We start from the raw sequence: 9085 nt of genomic DNA, 5'->3' as shown, positions 1-9085 counted from the left end.
TTTTCTTATTAATTTGAATTAATTGACAAAAAAAATTAATAATTTTTTGTTTTTCTGATTGGTATATTTTGTATAGCTTTTTACAAAAGAATTGTATAAGAATTAATTGAATCACAAATCCCTAAACTATGACCTTCATCTTATATTGGTCCTTAAACTTTTGAACATTCCAAATTCATCCTCAAACTATGATCCCCATTTTATATTGGTCCCTAAACCTTTAAATTCTCCAATAATGTCTCCCAAAATCATTCAAAATTTTGGGGATGGAATTGGAATATTCAAAGGTTTGGGGATGAATCTAGAATGTTTAAAATTTTTGGTACCAATTTAGAATGAGAGACATAGTTTGAGGATGAAATTAGAATGTTCTAAAGTTTAGAGAACAATTTAGAGTAAGAGTCATTGTTTGAGGATGTATACCGTAATTAACTCTTTTTATAATTTAAACTTTTTTCTGAATTTTTTATTTTTAGTTTAAAAATAAAATAATTAACGTTGATATTAAAAAAATAAAATAATTTACGTTAATTTAATGCTTTCATTGCTTTTTACATCCTTTGGTTTAATTTTATTAAAAAATCAGAAGCTAAAAGAGGTGTAAAAAAATTAAAATTAAATTAAAAAAATGTTAAGAATAATAAAGTCAAATTTGAATCATTTACGAGCATATAGATATAATTTATTATTAAATTAGAGGAGGATTTGGTCATCAACTCTCTTTTTAATCCAATATTTAGAGCTTGGCTCTTTGTCGTCAAGCTAATCTGTCAATGGTCAAAGACATAATTAAGGATGCCTCCAGAGATTTGTTCCAATGAATTCGGCTTTAATAACTCATAGACCCAAAGCCATGATTTTAAAACCGGACCGGTTAACGAACCGATTATATTATCAGTTTACTGGTTCAATCGGTCGAACCAGTCTGATCGATCGAAAGAACCGGACGATATTATAATTATTTAAAAAATTAAATAAAAATATAAAAAATATTTAATAAAAAATAATTTTTATATCATAAGTCATATTCAAAGCAAATCATAGCATATATAAGTTAAAAACCATAAAATCAAGTGAAACAAAATGATTTAAATTAACTACAACATAATATTTAAGGTAAAACATATTAAATAATAAATATAATTATATAACTATAATTAAAAAAATAAATTTAGGGCTAAAATAATCATAACAAAATGATATTGTTTGGTTTAATTTTTTAAAAAAACAATCTCACATGGCTAAGAAACATAGAAGAGCATCCCAAAAGTCTAAAGAGTAAAAATATGAGAACAAAACAATCTCACATGGCTAAGAAACATAGAAGAGCATCCCAACTAACTTCTATAAATAATAGAGGTAATTTGACATTCAAAATCATAGAGCCTTTTGGTGAGCATTGAGTGAACTATTCTTTCACTTTAATCAAGCTTGAATTTTAGGCTTCAATCGAGCTTCTAAATTTTTTTTAGTTCAAGTCTTTTCTAGTTCGAGTTGAACTTGATAATTTTTAGCTCGTGAGTTTGAGTCGAGTTGAGCTTACTTTTAAAGTTTTCAAGTTCGAGTCTAGCTCAGCAATACTCGAGTTCGACTTGGCTCGTTTAACAAATGACGTCGTTTGGTTTAATTTTTTAAAAAAAAATAAAAAATAAAAATGGCGATTTTTTTCGGTTTTTTTTCGATTTTCAGCCGGTCCGGTTTAAACGGTTCAGTGGTTCCGGCCGATTCACTAATAGCGGTTCAACCGGTGTAAATTGAACCGGACTAGACAACGATTTCCGGTTAAACCGATTGAACCGACCGATCCGATCCGATTTTCAAAACAATCCCCAAAGCTGTCTGTTTTGAGCAACCCAAAATCTAAAATCAGTAGTACATTTTTAATTAATTATAATTTGTTACAACTTCACAAACAGCATTAAACATAGTTAAAAAGTCTCATTTTATATAAATAAAATATATAATAAAATTTTTTATGGTTAAAAGAGAAGAGAATGCTATCATTCTAATAAAAGAATGTCAATATATTAAATAACAATCTTACATGTCACTTGTTTGGTTGAAATTTTGGGCCAGTAGTCCAAGTTGAAGCTGAAGCCAAGGCCAGTAGTCAAAGTGGGTTCATCTCTAATGCGAAAAAGGTATGGCGGCATGGCAATGGGCCCATAATTTTATGGCTTTTGGCGGTTGGAGTTGGCAGACCGACGAGTAACTTCTTGGGGTCCAATTCTGTTTATTTGTTTACCTGAATGCTGGAGTACTACTTATTACAATTAGGCACAAGATTTTGTGTTCGTTTCTCGTTCGTTCATTTACGTTCGTGAACGTTCGGTTATGTTTGTTTATGTTCGTTCGGTTATGTTCGTTTATGTTCGTTCGGTTATGTTTAACCCAATCTTCTTAAATCAATTTTGGTGACCAATTTGTAAGTATCTTAAAAATATTAATTAATCTAATATTCTAATGATCAACTCCATAATTAACCCAATTTTATTTGGAGATTAAATCTGATATGTTAACCCGTGAGGCACCTCGCACCTATATTCATTTTCCCCTTTTTTTCCCCAAACCCTAGTGTTCACTAGAGAGTGGAGACGATCGGTGAAAGCTTCAAAACAAGTTATATTATAGTGCAATTTGAAGTTTTACAGGCATGTTTTCATCTCTTTATCTGTTTTATTTGGTTTAATAGTTGAAATGTAAAGTTATTGTGGGTATCTTCACATCTAAAACTCAAGAAAACATCATACTTCTTTTTTGAAATAAATAGGAAGATAAAAGTAACAATCGAAAGTATATGAGCATCAGTAAAGAGAAAAATATATAGAATTTGCCAAAAAAAATAAAGGTTTCTATGCAATTTCTGAAAAAGAGTGTAATAGCGGAAGTAATGAGTTTTCCAGGAAGAACCCATTAATAAGTAGAAAATACACTTTGATAATGAACTTTTGTTTTCATAGTTCTTGTGTGACATTTAGTTGTGGAGTAGACTTTAAGTACGTTAAAATTTTGAATGGTGGTTTAGCAATAATATCAGTTAGATATGTAGGATCAGAGGGATTTCAGATCTATGTTATTGCTTTGTAGTCCAATTTGTACCGTTCGAAATCTTCATGCTGTTAAATTTTATACTCTGTCGATGGAAAGGATCATTATTAACAAATCTCACTAAGTCTGACATTGATGTCAGAAAACTTTTAGCCGGCGAATTTATTAGAATAACGTAGTGAAAAATGATTGTTCATATGTAATCATGGACCACTAAGATAAATGTTATAACATTAAATTAAAGTCGTGTGAATCATTTAATATATTTGATATCTTCAAACATTTCATCATTGCTAATCAGCTCTTCCGCTATTTATCACTGTAGATTTGGTTGATTTGCATTGTCGACTATTTTTCATGAAAGAACAATGGAAGGTAAGGTTTCCAACGTTTATGTTCGTTTATGTTCGTGTTCATTTATGTTCGTATTCGCTTATGTTCGTGTTCGTTTATGTTCGTTTATTTATTAAATGAACGAACATGAACAAACTATATTCCTTAATGAACGAATATGAACAAAAAAAATTTGTTAGTTTATATTTGTGCAAACATGAACATACCTCCGTTCGTGTGCGTTTGGTTCGTTTACAAAGAGTTTGCTCATCTTTCTTTTAAGGATTAATCGTTATGTTAAAAAAGGGGGATTGGCCTCGTAAACATAAATAAATATTTTTGGTAGGGGAAGAGATTGGTGGCATTGAAAGGGTAAGAAAGTTCGTCAGTCCAGTCAAAGAAAAATGGGCTCCTAAAGTTATATCATGATGATTCAACTCATACTTTGGCATTTATTTATGTTTTTTAGTTTAATTTTTAAGAATTCGTACGTCATCTAAAGTGTATATGCGTGGAATTGTAATAAATGTAGTCAAGAACTAGTTCAACCTTGAGAATACATTTATTCATCTTCAAACTTTAATTTTATCTTAATATAATTAAGATGATAAGATTCAAATTTCCTAAAAGATTATATCGATTTCTTTTAATATATATATATATATATATATTCCATTTTAACAATAGATACGAGATGATTTTTCTTTGATAGATGGATGTGGAGCAATTTTGATATTATTTCATGGATTTGTGATTGGGCATCCTATTTTCTTTGATAGTGGCTCCCTTTCAGCTGCAATTGGAACCGTTGTGGAAACACAATGAAAGTGGGAAAGCTTCTTTCGTCTTAGACTCCTATAAGTCCATGGTCATGGAATTCACCCGTTATTATATATACATGCAAGGATGCTGAACCATTAAATTGCAGAATATTGAAAGAAGTTTGCAGAACTAAAAATTTGTAAACTAAGTTTTCCAGAGTACATCACTAAGTTCTCCTGTTTCTCGGCTGGAAAAGGAAGTTTATTTTCAACTGTAAAGAATTTCCACCTTATAATGTATTTATGGAACTGGAAACAATAACCAACTCCACCTTTGTTTACAGGTAGTCACTAGTGAAGAAACAAAGAAATTTACAGGCATTGCTTACTGCTTTAGTGATTACCTACACACTAGATCCCTATTTGGGAGTGTAACCAAATGTATTCATCTACAGAAAAATCTGGCTCTGCTGGTTTCCGCAAGGGTCTGACAACCCCAGAACCAGACCCTGAATGCATATTATTAACACCCCTCCTACTGCTTGCTGCTAGCCTGGCTGCAATATAGCCCACCCTGAACCAGGTGCTGGAACTTCAGCTTCGGCAGCCATCATATGGTTCTCCTTAGCTCGTAGTTCAGCTGCTTCCTTTCGTTTTTTAAACCGACGCCACGCTGCTTGTATGAAACAGGCAGCCCATGTTCTCCACTGGTGCGAGTAAAACCGGAATTTGTGTCTTAGTTGTTTACTGTGCAATCTTCTGAACTGTGATGACACAAATTTGAGGTCTTTGGCTCTGAGAGCAAAGGCCTCTACTTCTGATATTGCTTTAACTGTACGAGTTGAACATGGGAGAATGACACTAGGACGAGGATCCAACGCCCATGTCAGCAGTTCCTCACCGCAGAAGTCTCCCGGGCCGATCTTGCATGAATTGAAGAATCCGGTACGACCACCATTTGTAGTGTAAGAATCTAGGTGGCCTCGGATTATGAAGAGCATCTCGTTGACTGGATCACCTTCGCGAACTAGGATAGTGCCTTCGGTGCACAATGCGGGTTTAAGCCTCTCGCAGATTGCATCTAACATCCTTTCATCCATTTGATCAAACAGCGGTACCTGTTGATTCCGTCAATATAGTTACATATCAAGCTATAATTGTTGCCTGAGGTATAATGTTTCAGATCTTATAACTTACTCGTCGAACGAGGTCGAGACAGAGGTGGCGTTTGATGTCTCTACGTAGATCCAAGGGAAGGCCTTCGAGTAAAGCTTCTTCATCAACTCCTCTTGTAGCTAGCCATTTATACTGATCATATTTTCTCACAGAATGCCTTAACTCGGGAGGAAGCTGCCTGTGACGCATCCATTGCTCAGTATCAGTTCTCTTGATTCTCCACTCTTCCAACCGAACGGTTGTCGATTGAAGGTATGTCTGCCAGTGGAACATTATCACAATGTTAGAAATTGCCAAAAAAGGGAAGAAATCGACTTCATGACATAAAAATTACAGGGAATTCTAAGATCATGTCAAAAACATAACTTAGGACAGGGTTTCAAAAATCGTTCCGTGACCGTGATTTCGTTCACGATATAGCGGTTTTGCCGCCGTCCGAGTTACCCGCTACACCCCCAAGTTGAAAAGTTTTTTAAAAATTATTTATTACAAATATTAAATATAATAAATAATATTATTTATCATAAAACTTAATATTATTATTTTAAAATATTAAAATAATTTATTTATTATTAAATATTATTTTTATAATTTTATTAATAAAAATATTAATATTAGTATATTTTAGTGAAATAAAATATTATAAATTATATTAATTATTTATTAAAGTAATAGTGTTATATTATATTTTAAAAAATTAATTAGTATATTTTAAATATCTTTACGAAAATATTATTTAAATATATAAATAATATTATTCATTATTAAATATATAAAAAAATTTATTATATATTATTAAAATAAAAATATAATATTATTTATTATAATATAATTGATTATTTTATATAATATTAAAATATAATATTATATTATTATAAATATTAATAAATATTTTAAATATTTTAATAATTAATATTTTGATAAAAATGATATTAAAATATTTTATTAATATTAAATTCATAAAATAAAATTATTTTGAGTATTTTTGTTTTGAAGTGAAAAATTCGGAAAATGACTTACGGAAAATGAATCCGTAAGTCATTTTACATAAAACACCTAGAAAAATGAATTACATTCCGGAAAACGAATTACGTGAAACAAACACGGGAAAATATTTTCCGGAAAACGAATTACTGAAACAAACACGGAAAAACATTTTCCGGAAAACGAATTACATGAAACAAACACGAGATTTCGGGGAAAACCAATTCCATAATTGGTTTTACGTCAAACAAACACACCCTTAGGATACTTTCAGAAGTGCCTATATGCCATTATTCAATCCTACCTAATACAAGCTACATTCTTGCAGCTTTCATGAGTGAAAATCGCTTGGAGGACTTACTTGCATATTCCCAATGAGCAGTGCAAAGAGAACCAGACCAAGAGTTGCAATAATAATGGAAAAAATTATTTCACCCACATAAGTGCTTGTGTCAAGATTCTGTCCCAAAGAACTGCATGTAATAAGAGACATAGCATTAGAGTTTAAGCAATAAATGCATCTTTCGAATGCTTTCAGCAGCAGTACTGCAGCTGGAAATACACTTGAAAAACCAGGTTCTGCTATTGATTTCTTAAACAGTTCTTAAAAAAAATTCTGAGGGAAACAACTGACCTCAAGTTCTTTAAACCCCACCAAAGGCAATAAAAGTACTTATTGAAGAATGGTGCGGTTGTAACATCGAATGTCAATGCATCGCCATATGTACCAAACTGATAGAAGCCAGAATTCGGACTGCATAGACCGGTGATATTGCTGGACCTGAACCAGGTATCCCTGCCGGGGTCATTGATCCTGTGGCAATCAAAGTATTTATATTGACAAGTTAACTCCTCAAGATCACAGGCACTCCTCCAGCATGCTTCTTGGCGCTCTATTGCGAGAAGGTACCAGCTAGCTCCTAAAACCTTTTTAGGAAGGATTGAAATAAGCTAATTGTTTTACTCAAGCTAACAGTTTAGAATTGGCATTTTGTGTCTGTAGAATTATAGTTTATAGGTTTCAGAATCACTTACATGGCTAGCCAGCATGTAGAGAATCAGGTTATAAGCAGCGCCAGCCCATGCTGTTTCTGTAACAACACCAGTGGCCTGGACAATTTGTGATGAGAGTGGAAATATTAGAAAAAGTCTTGGAAGGTACTGAAAAATGATTATGAACCGGAGCACGTTTTTCGTGTTTCTCATCGTTGAACCTTTGAGATTTGGAATGATCATCCAAATCAAAACCTGGGATGCAAAGATATAGCAAATTGAAGCCTTAGTATTTAGCAAAAAGAAAAAAAATATGGATGCCTTAGTTTTACACATACCTGAGGAAGGGGCAGGGCAGCAACTAAATCAATCCAGAAACTCTTCTGAAGGTACCTGGAAGCAATCTTCCTGGAATCTATGACAAGCTCTCCTCTCCCAAATACACGAGAAGGAGGCGCGACATACGCTGTCCGAAACCGAATGAAAATCTGAATTATATAGAATGCATCAGCCAATGATCTTACTATGGTGAGGATAACTTCATGTGGGATTCCAATATCAATGCAGACTTCTTCCCAGACTACTGGCAAATAAAAGAACAAAGGGTCCACAAACAAAGAGACTATGCATGATACTAGAAAAATCTTATTCCATCGATGAATAACCGGTCCCCGAGGATCCAAAATCTTCTTCTTCACTCTCTCGAAATCCTCAGATAAAACCCTGGACAGCACTTTAGCTTTTAAGGATTTGCCAGTCCTACTAGTAGGCAACTCCTTCTCAGCCTTCTTGGTGCTAGGCTCTGGTATTTTGGTCCCATCAATGTTGTATTTCAGCTTTATCATATTCTTACCATCACCATTGATGGTGTTGTGGAGCTTTGGCAATTCAAGATCATCTTGAAATCTGAAAACATGCAATAAGCAAGTAACATCAGTTGTTTGTTCCATATAACACAAACGTAAAATGAGAGCCGTGAGAAATCATTAAACAACAAACCTTACAGATCTTGAATTACCATACCCCATGGCTTTTCTTCCAATGTCGTTGCCGCCGTTCTATTTATTAGATGTGATCTGTAGGAAGACGAGAGAGAAAAGGAGAAGAAGTTTACGCGGTTGCCGTCCAATTAACAAACAGTTTATGGATATGAGATCATGAATCAACTGATGTTAACTAAGGCAAGTGGGAAGAACCACAAAGAGCAGAAAAGGCCCTTTGTACGGCTACTTGAACCAAGAATCATGTGACCACTGGCATAAAAGATTTAACTTGAACATGAAGCAGCTCTAAAGACCACCCCCTCTTTTAGTGCGAAAGAGCTGGTCAAAACACGTGACCCATTTCTTTATTCAAAGCTTCATAAAGGGTTCCCTCTCAGACCACCATATAAAAAATGTCTGGTTTTCTATATTTTATTGCATACATGGAATAAAAAAAACCTTTAAAAAAAATTGATACCCTCAGGGAAAAAATGCAGCAAATAAATGGATTTGAAGTCATGGATTCGCGGTTGACACCATCTTATAAAATTTAGTCAGCTTGATTCTAAGAGAAATATGGAAGGTTGAATATTGACCATGATTTCATTTTCTTAATTCATTGATCATAAGGGAATTCATAGCAAAATGGAAGAGAATAAGTCAATAAAACAAAGCTAAAAAGGAATACGATTCTTGTATACTGATTCCAACACAGGGACTTGAGAAACAGCTACAGAAAGCTTACAAACAAGCACAAGGCCAAACCCTGTAAAAATCCTGAGGAAGACTCTGTTTTCTTCTTCATTT

At 33.2% G+C, this 9085-nt stretch overlaps 1 pseudogene; it reads right to left on the bottom strand.

Annotated features, from left to right (window-relative positions):
• Positions 1 to 4524: 4524 nt before the first annotated feature.
• LOC120137194 lies at positions 4525 to 8704 on the bottom strand (annotated as a pseudogene).
• Between the last annotated feature and the right edge of the window lie 381 nt (positions 8705 to 9085).

This window comes from Hibiscus syriacus, unplaced genomic scaffold (assembly GCF_006381635.1).
Source record: "Hibiscus syriacus cultivar Baekdansim isolate YM2019G1 unplaced genomic scaffold, ASM638163v2 tig00110653_pilon, whole genome shotgun sequence".
NCBI classification, from domain to species: Eukaryota; Viridiplantae; Streptophyta; class Magnoliopsida; order Malvales; family Malvaceae; genus Hibiscus; species Hibiscus syriacus.
This window is presented reverse-complemented; position numbering and strand designations above follow the sequence as displayed.